The sequence below is a fragment of the Aptenodytes forsteri genome, unplaced genomic scaffold, assembly GCF_000699145.1.
Source record: "Aptenodytes forsteri isolate BGI_AS27 unplaced genomic scaffold, ASM69914v1 Scaffold11, whole genome shotgun sequence".
In the NCBI taxonomy this organism is placed as follows: Eukaryota; Metazoa; Chordata; class Aves; order Sphenisciformes; family Spheniscidae; genus Aptenodytes; species Aptenodytes forsteri.
In genome coordinates this window covers 1,342,472-1,352,413 of record NW_008794155.1, presented here as the reverse complement: position 1 = coordinate 1,352,413, position 9,942 = coordinate 1,342,472, and positions in this window count along the sequence as shown.

Here is a 9,942-nt window from a genome sequence, read left to right as displayed (position 1 = left end):
TAGAAACAACTCTGAAATACTAAGTAGTCACAAATCTCCTTTGATTATTCAAGAGATTCTTCCTTCTATGTGATTGGGAACTATTACCTACTTTTGGCTTGTGCAGAGAGAGGATATAGAACATACTACTAATGCGCATTTTGGAAAAGTTTCTTACAATGTAGGTTTACTGTGGTTAGAGGTGAAACTCTAATGCTGTATTCTCAAATCCCAGTGTGTCATGAGGTTTTTTTGCAAAAGTACCTTGTTTATATACATGAAAGTGCTGTTCACCATTAGTACATAAGAAATACCACATAACTCATTGCACATGCCAATAAAAATTGCTACCTGAATGAATGAATTCAAAATCTCACTGCTTTGTCTGCTTTATTAGGGCATGTAGTCTGCCCGGGTACATAACTAAAGCCCCAACAGTCTGATACAAGTGTCTCCAATCATGGGTTTTTTTTGTCCAAGTACATTTGGTCCATTTTCCTGATAGATTGCTTTCAGTTCTTTCTAATTTTTTGTAAGTGGTACTTCAAGAGAAAACCAGAAAGGGAATGTTTGGCAAATATTTCAACAAATTGGTTTCTGTGGTCATGGCTAGAATATTCGGTGAAGAGCTAGACACACTGACAGATACTCACGTCAAGTATATACGTTCCATAAAGTAACATGAAAGGCAAAAAAAATATGTAATGACTGACAAAAACAATGTAATAAATGACATAGGTAATAAGTACAATGTAGAAAAAAAGGTTGCTAGATATTTGGAGACAGTATTTGCAATTGCTTATTCTCAAATCATTTAATTCCAGCTGTACTGGAGAGCAAGAAACAATATAATCCCAGAAGCAAAGTGAAGAAATATGGCCAAGTAGTAGCGATGTATAATAAAAATATTCTGAAACTAGTGAGAAAATTGAGGCTACCCAGAAAAATCCGAGTGTAATATATACTGCTTATCTGAACGCATGTTTGCCTGAAGTAGATGCACAAGAGTAGAGTCTACCCAACGGTGTGGCAATAGGGCAATGTAAGGTGTGGGGTTTATTGAATACACCATGCAGTTCTCAATGTGAGAGAGCAGTAACCTATTGCTGAGCCTACTGAAAGTACGCACCAATTTCAGGTACTCCTGGAGAGCAAGCAAGACTTAGAAACAACAAACTTCCCTCCTCGGTTGCCTCCAAGGATCAACTTGAAACACAACTGAAGTGTAAACTTCTACCGATTCTAGTAAAATCCAGCAGGAGGGAAGCTGGAAACCTGCAAGGAAAGGCAAAATATGTCTATTGAAGCTATTGAAAACCAGATAGTTTTGTGGGTAGGCTGGTTTTGAATTCATCACTATCACTGAACAAAGAGCAAACAGAAATGACTATTCATTATCAGTTTCAGCAGACAGACTGTCTGACCTATGCAGAACAAATGTATTTGCTCTTGGTGAGTTCTGACATATTGATCTTCTGGAGTCATGGAGCCACTTGACAGCATCTTTCAAGATGCCTCTTTCGGCATGCATGCCTATGGGGTCCAGGAGCTCTTGCAGAACCTCTGTGCTTGGAGGACATCTACTTCCCTTGTAGTTCAAGCTACAGTTAGTGTCATTCTGACTGTGAAGAGAACAGAATATAATATAGGAATATAATAACAAATTTCTTTGATTCTTAAAGAGGTCTCCTATGCAGGACATCTGCTGACTTCTGAAGGGCTGGGCTGAGAGTCCAGAAAACAGAGAGAAAATCATGAAAGGAGTCCGGTTCCTTCTTATTCTCCAGATGGATTTGGTACAAACACAATTGTATGCAGATAATGATGCAACCTGAAAAAGGTTAGAGATACAAAAATGAATTTTAAACAGTGAAGAAACTAATAATTTTAGGCACAAATGTCCCTTCTGTCACTTGGGAGGTCAGTGGCTTTAGAAAATGAATTGAGTTACACAACTTCTGTCCCCGGCAGACATTTGTGTGAAATACAAACAGCAAACATTAAATGGAATTTGTATCAGTCAACAAGGAGCTTAAGCAAGAGCATAGATTAGCAGAGAAAAGAGGTTCAGGGGGAATCAGAAAGTCAGTGTATTGTATGCGGAGTGCGCAGCTTCTCTGTAAATAGTTATCACAATAAGAAAAAACAGTTTAGTTTTAGAAACATGGAGTCCTTTCAGGTTATTATTCAATGTGTAGTACGTGAAAGACAATCTTCAGAGGGAATTACAGCATAATGTTTGAATTCAGTTTTGAAATGCCATTCATATGGAGATATTCTTACCTCCAAAACTCTATGAATCTGTATAAACTCATCTGAAATGTGACATCTTCTTGTTCCTGTTGAGATTATGGAAGTATGCTAAAAAAAGGAATAAAGATGGAAATGCTTTTTTCTCTATATGTGTATTTCACAAGAAAACAAACTATAAATAATAAAAAAATCCCTCAGCAGTGGTATAAATCTGGGTTTGCTGTGAGACTTAACCTGAAAAGTCATTGGCGGGCTTGAAAAGAAAGCTGAATTATTTCTAAATATGAGGGATTGTGGTTGTACCACTTCCAGCAAGTTTCTGATCCATAATCCTTCCTTTTTGATTCTGTTTCTTTTTCCAAAGCTTGAAGAACATAAGAAAATCTATTGGTAGTTTAGTTTTGTAATTGTCAAGTCCCCCGATTAATTAGGCATGCAATATAAATGAGTACAACACAAAAGTAAATGTGTGGGAGGCTGATAAGATCATAGTTCTACTGCAGTTAGTTTATTTAATTCTCAGTGAGTCTGAAGTTTGTGGAGCTGTCAAACATCTTTTTATCAGGTCAAGGAAAAAAAATAAATTGTTGGGATTCATACAGAAGAAACCACGTAACCGAAGTCTATTACTGAAACTTTATGCTTCTGTTATACACTATTTACAGCATCCAAGATGGTATTAAAGCAAGATGATTGTGTGGCCATCGTAGGCTCTTCTTCCAGAGAAGAAATGAATCATGGCCGCTGGATGTGAGAAGGACTCTCACTTTAGCTGCCGGGCTCTCTCCAGATGGGAAGGAAACAAAATGACTGACACAGATGCTCAGCACTACCCCATCCGACATGTCTAATTTCTGTTACAGAATAAACACTGGTGGCCCAGTGGATGGAGTCCATCAGCCTAAACAAGCCAGAAAGACCCTGAGTAAGGAAACATCCTTGCCACGTTTCAGTGCTAAGGTGAAGTTCTGCTCTGTCATTTACTTGTGTGGTATCTAATGTGAACCTCAACAGTAATCTCAACAAAATCAATACACTAATTGCAGAGAAACATGTTACCCAATGGGAATAATGATTGGCAGAATTTTGCCCTTAGAATTCAATTACAGTTATTTACCAGATTGCTGTTTTCAGCATCTTTCTTATGAACTAATTTCAAAAAACAATAGCAATTACATATCTGTCAAAAAGTGTGATTTTTCAGAACAGTAAATAGCAACAGTTCATGTGCACTCCTTTACACACCTGTTGGAATTAATTCAATTATTTACACTGGGAAGGGTGGGATCCAATGAATTGTCCCTGCCATGACTGTTAGAGATGTGTAATGCTCACCTGTATGCTCCCTAATTCTTAGCAAAATTTTGATAGTTTATGACCTACCTCGTAAAAGCTGCTTTTACTTGCCTCAGCTGAATAATGCCTACCTTTGCACCAAAAGCCTCTTCTAGCTAATTAAACTGGTTTCTTCGGAAGAATTTCCTGGCCATTTGGTCACATCCATTCAATACAACACACAAGTGGAAAACTCATTTGGGTAACTCATGATCATGGAATCTGGGTGAAATCATTTAAAATGAATATGTGTTTAAAGAAGTGATTAAATACTGAAATTGTTCAATGAAAATTCCATGTACCAAATGGTGAGATATAATAGCTATCTGATCTGTTAAAAGGAAAAACCTTTTAAACTAATCGATCTTCTGCACAACAATTTATGTCAGTGCCTTTTAAGATGATCCCTTCTTAAATGGGTAGCTGACAAAGAAATATATCTGATACAACTACTAAATGAATAGATTTGCAACGTGCTAAGGCAATACATTTAAGAGGTCTTTCATGTATTTTGAGAAGAGGTTGAAAATCCTGGCAGCTCTTAAAAAGCAGATTCTTAAGTGGTGTACATTTTGTGCCATAAGATTATGACTGAATTGGATAGCACCATTACAGCAAAACATGGTTTCTCTCCTTCGTCTCCTCAAGAATTTCTTTTCAAATGAGCTAGGCAAAAATGTTGGGCTTTGTTTTTACTCTGGAAAAAAAAAAAAATTAAGCCCATTTTAGAAAGGGACAAACTGCTGTTTGTAAAACAGCAGTTTTACAAAGCCTGGAATCAGTACCTCATTCCCATTCATTCATCCGGCCCATCGTGGTCTTGTCCAAATTATCTGGTCTCTGGCTGGCCTCCAGGACAGGCTGATGAAGGTTTTGTTTGCATGATTTTCTTTGGCATTCCATCATCCGTACATGTAAAGCAGTATTAAAAAATACTGCTATTAAAAAAAGTGGAGCTTACCACTTTTTTGTCCTTAAGAGAAAAAAGAGGTGGTATCTTTTGTTTTGTCTCTAAAAAGTAATACAGTGATGCATCCTGTGTCTCCTGTCATACCTCTCCTATGCTAGTTATTATGAAGAACAGTGGAAGATGAGAAAACAACTACAATTTTTCATCATAATGTTTGCAGTGACTGGTAAAAGGTGGGGAGTCTTGTATTACTTGTTCCTGCATATTCAAGTACATATGCTACATTATATGTAGTACTGAACCAGGAAACATCTGTCCTGAAGAAGAGGAAAAAAAAAAAAGCATTGTCAGAATTTGCTTCCTTGCCTGCTTCCAGAAATAAGCACTAAAGTACGACCCCTTGTTGGGGGCAGACTGCGAAATGCTGGTCTCACGGAGATTGACAGGCATATTTACCTAGAGGTAAATCCTATCCAGGATCTATACTTTTCTCCTGTAAAAAATGAGCCAAGGCATAGCTATAACTCAAAGGATATCTCTGTACTTCAGGAGAAACCGCATGCTGCTCACCAGTATGTCTTCATCCAAGTCTGGGTGCACCATCTTTTTAAAATCAAAGAACAGTTGAGATTTAATGTTGACCAGTAAATTTCCACTCTGCTCCCTCTAGGAGAATGCTTCCGATGCACAGGCATCTTTATATCCCTATAACTCTTTATTTTTAGTGTCACTATATTGCCTATGTGGCCTCATCATAGGGGTGGGCAGCTTTCTAAATAAGGTGAACATGCAGGACTAAAAGATGATTTTCTAATCTCAGAGTAAGGCAGGCAAGAATGTAGAAATAAATAAAAAAGAATGGGCGAATATGAGAAAGCAATGAGGTAATATTGATTAACATGGTATGTAGTACATCTCAGTGTGCCCACAGCCAATGAAAACCAGTCATTTCAAGAAAAGAGAGGTTTGAGGGACATTCAGGAGGAGGAGTAGTTATTTTTTCTTATGTTTATGGGGAGCTCCTGCAAAGAGGGAGTGATAGTACGGGAGAAAGCATGAAAGTGCCAACTTGAAAAATGAACGTTTTAAAAATGGAGTTTAGCAGTATGATCTGGTCAGAGGTGGGGATACAACATGACTTTGGAGGAGGAGACAAGAAGTTTGTGTTTGACACAGCAGAGGAAGCAGGAGGAGTAATATGAGCAAGACAGAGGATTAACAACAGCATTCTGCTCGAGGCAAACGTGTATTGATAATGCCAAATAGGAGAGTAGTGCAGAAGCTGAAATTCATGATGAAGAGAACCTGGGTTAATTTCTAGCTGTTTTGATATTTATAATACTTATGCATACTAGACAAGCTGAGCAGAAAATATCTGCAAGATTTTACCTAGAGAAGAGCTAGAAACTGATGAAATGACAGCATGAAGGTATCGTCCACAGTGCTCACGGAGAAGAAAGCTTTTTATTCAAATGAAGCATGTATCCAGGTTAGGTCGTCTGAGGCCAGAAATTGTTACGTGTTAATAGAAAATTAGTGACGGGACATAATGTGTGGCTAATGTGGTTAATGCCAAAGGAAATTGTCAGCAACCAAAATGAGAAGAGCGTATTTTTTCCCAGGTACACCCTAATGAATGGATGATGCATTTGCCAGCTGCTGAGTGGTTTAGCATGTAAAACGACATTTAGAGGCCCAGTTTTTGCTGCGTATCATCTGGTTTGTTTTAAGATCACTGCAGAGGTTGCCACTTGGCCCAACCTAGTCCCGGTGTCATGAGCAGAGGAGGAGGCACCGTCTCTGTGCAAGCAGTCAGAGGGGCTGAACCCGAGGGGCAGGTGCTGATCGCTCTCCCCTGCCTAGCTGTGGTCCCCAGGAGTCTGAACATGACCTTGGCCCAGCATCACTGGGCTCATCCTCTGTGCTGTCACGTCTTGGCCAAAAATAGAAATGCAGGTGATTTTATTTAAATACACGGATAGGACAGATGATGCAGCACTTTGAAGTGCTAGAAGCACCTTGCCAAGGTTACAATGACTTCTAGGCTGGGGTTCAAGTCCATAGATATTCCACATAGTATGGAGCGTGCATGAAATTCAGATAATCTGAAGGACAGAGTTGTGAGTGCAAAGAGGACACTCCTTGGGAGCAAATTAATAGAGGGATTAAAGATGGCTTCTCTGGTTACTATTTATATTGGCAACACACTAGAGAGGCATTCTAGAAATTGAGATACAAGATAGACTGTCCTCAAGTGAAGAGTGAATGTTATTCTTCAAAGTAAAAATAATGGGTGATAAAATTTCTCACCTTATGCTATGCATCCCATTTTCTAATGAACTAGTGTGCACAGGATACCCGTGCAAAGGATTTTCCAAGTAAAGAACCTGAAATAGGATCCTGTCTAGCAGAAAACCAAGATTTAATTAACCATTAGTCTTTATCACTTTTTAATGATGTAAAGTATTCCAAGACCTCAGGCAAGACTTAAGGCCCAGTTTTGAGAGATGCAGAAGAAAACAACCTGCCATCTAGTTTAATCTTTTACACTGTGAAAAATCATGTAATGCACAGGATAAAGTAATTTTTTATTATAGTTTTTATCATGTAATTGTCATCCTCATATGCCCATTAGGAAGTGAGGCGACACGATAAGTAGCTCCCCATGAGTTATGTGACTGTGCTGGGTATGGAAAGAATGCCTGCTGGGTTGGATCCTGAAAGGAGTGATACTCAGAGAGACACAAGGCTAAACTAGCAAAGAGGTAGGGACAGTTTCTCTGTTCATAGTAACCTTTAAAAAGCAAGACATCTTCTGTACAAAGCAGATAAATTACACCTTGGCCTCTCGAAAGGGGTGTTGAATGGAGGACAGTAATAGATATGCGTGAATAGACATCTCTGTGTATCTGAGCATGCTCATGTAAGGAACCACATTTCTTGCAAAGATAATTTCGAAATTATATAGGATGTTACTGATTTCTTTGCTTTAAAGAACTCAGTTCACATTAGCCAACAAATGGCAATCCTTTGCAGTGAAATTATGAGAGCGCTGAAATAATATATATTTCTAGTGGTTTAATCTTGATATTTGTCTTGAATGGAAAATGAAATACACTGCAAACTCAGGAGTATCTGAATTACGTAGAACATGCCAAGTAGAGAGGTAGGTCATTTTTCTGAAATTTTTGTCTTACATTTTATTTTTTAAATACTGCATTACATTAGACAGATTAAATATGGAAACCAAGTAGTGTCTGGGTTATATCTTTTACCTTTTACATTTTTAGAAAATCTAAATTCTATTGTAGATGTACGTATTCACTGAATATAGGTTTTTCCACCAATAGAAGAATGGCTGATACCATGTTTAACATATTATTACACAGGCAGGCTCATTGTGTAGGCTAATAATCGTATTCATGCCAAAAAAAAATCGATGAAAAGCCATGTTTGTTTCCATGGGAGTGTTTCCGTCTTGCCTCCATATGGAGATGTCACTTTGGTGTCATATTAGGCAAGGGAAGATCATCTTCCCTGGCTCCACAATATACCACTGCTGGAACCGGTCCCCTGCTGCTGTCTTTGGAAGCTGTAATGTAGAAATGTGGTTAGAAAATATGGGAAGAGGATCATTCCCGGTATTTGTTTTGCAAATTCTAGTATGGGCCAGCCTCCCGAGTCGCCTGTTGTATGTATGTATGTATGTATGTATGTATGTATGTATGTTCTGACGTGGGGCAGCCACCGGGACCTGTGGGAAGGAGGGCAGTATATCCACCCGTGGCTGTCACCCCACTGTGCCATGGGTTGCATCTCTGAGCAGCTTCAGCAGGAGCTCCCAGGCTCGGTCTCTCTTCACAGGAATCAGACTCAAAAGCCCACATATGAATATTTAAACAAAAGGCATTAACAAACCTGCCTGGGAAATGTAATAAGAATGTCTTTGTGAAGAAAATATGTTACCAAAATGACAGATAGCCACATTTTTCACCTCTTCAGTTCTAAGTGCTCTTAGTGTTAATTTGTGAATTATGGTTTCTAATGAAAATAGTACTTTATGCAGTAAGGATGGTATTATATTTTCTTAATCTATTTTACAGAAGCCCTTTTGTTGTTCAGGCTGTTCTTATTTAAAAGCTAAGGCTTGTTATGTATTTCACTGCCTGTCGCCAGCTTGCTGACAAAAGTAATGGCTATGAATTTGTTAGACCCTACTTTATAATATATTCTGTTTATCATCATTTCTTTTTCATTATGGTGGTGTTATTTTCACCGCTGTACTGAAGGTGCTGTCAAAATTTCCATTATAAATATTGTTTTTGAGGGGTTTGTAAGTCTAAGGGTTCTGTATTAAAATTCTCTCTGGCTGAAATTTGACATTCAAGTCTCGGTAAAGAAATGTTTTCTTTACATGCAGTTTAAATTGGCTTAGTCATCTTTTTAAAAGAAATTTGCATGTAAGTATCAGGAGCCACACATATAGTACAGTCTCATATATTTAAATAACAACAAAATAAACATCTATTTATACAAAATGTTTCTGAATTTCAATAGGTATCAGTCTACTACCACTAAAAGATATGGAAGAAAAAGTCCTGATAAAATATACCTACTCCATAAATACACATTGGCAATTTTATGACTTCTAGGTTGCTACAGTAGATTTATAAGGTAATGAGTAAAGATGCTGCGTTCAATGTTTGACAGAGATACAATGCAAAAATGTAGAAGTTAGTAACGGAGGAATAGATATATCATTGTACCAGCACAAGGCAGGCGCTTGTTTTTGAAGGGCTTCTGTTGACACAAGCAAGAGCAATCTTATTTCATGAGACATTCAAGATGCTTAGTCAGAGTTTCTCTACATTTTAATTTAGAGAACCTAATTTGTCCTGGTATTTCTCTGCTTTCACTGACTTCTCAGGGATGATACACCTGTCTGATGCTTATTCCTGTTGTAATACCTTGTTACAGGCTCTTTCCATGGTTCACCCACTCACCCCAAGATCTCATGCTTACTGCTTTTCCTCCTCTAAATTTCAATAACCTTACAATGGCAGAAAAAGTGAACAGCATTCTAAAAGACAATGATAGAAGAAATATTTTTCAATTAAAAAGGTGCAAAATATGAAAAAAATAAGCGTAGGATGTGCATCAGACAGTACTCATAGAATAACTGTGCTACAAAAATAAGGAAACATGTTTCTCATGCCTTGATTTCTGGCAGTGTGCAGTTTTCTTAAAATAGACTTAAGGCACGGTAAGAGGATTGAAAAGGGGTGATTTTTTTCCCAATTTGTTCTATGCCTCCCCTGCCTCCCACTGAGCCCCAAGATGAAGCACTATGCGCACCTGCCTGCATTAGAATCATAGAATCATAGAATCATTGAGGTTGGAAAAGACCTCTAAGATCATCGAGTCCAACCATCGACCCAACACCACCATGCCCACTAAACCATGTC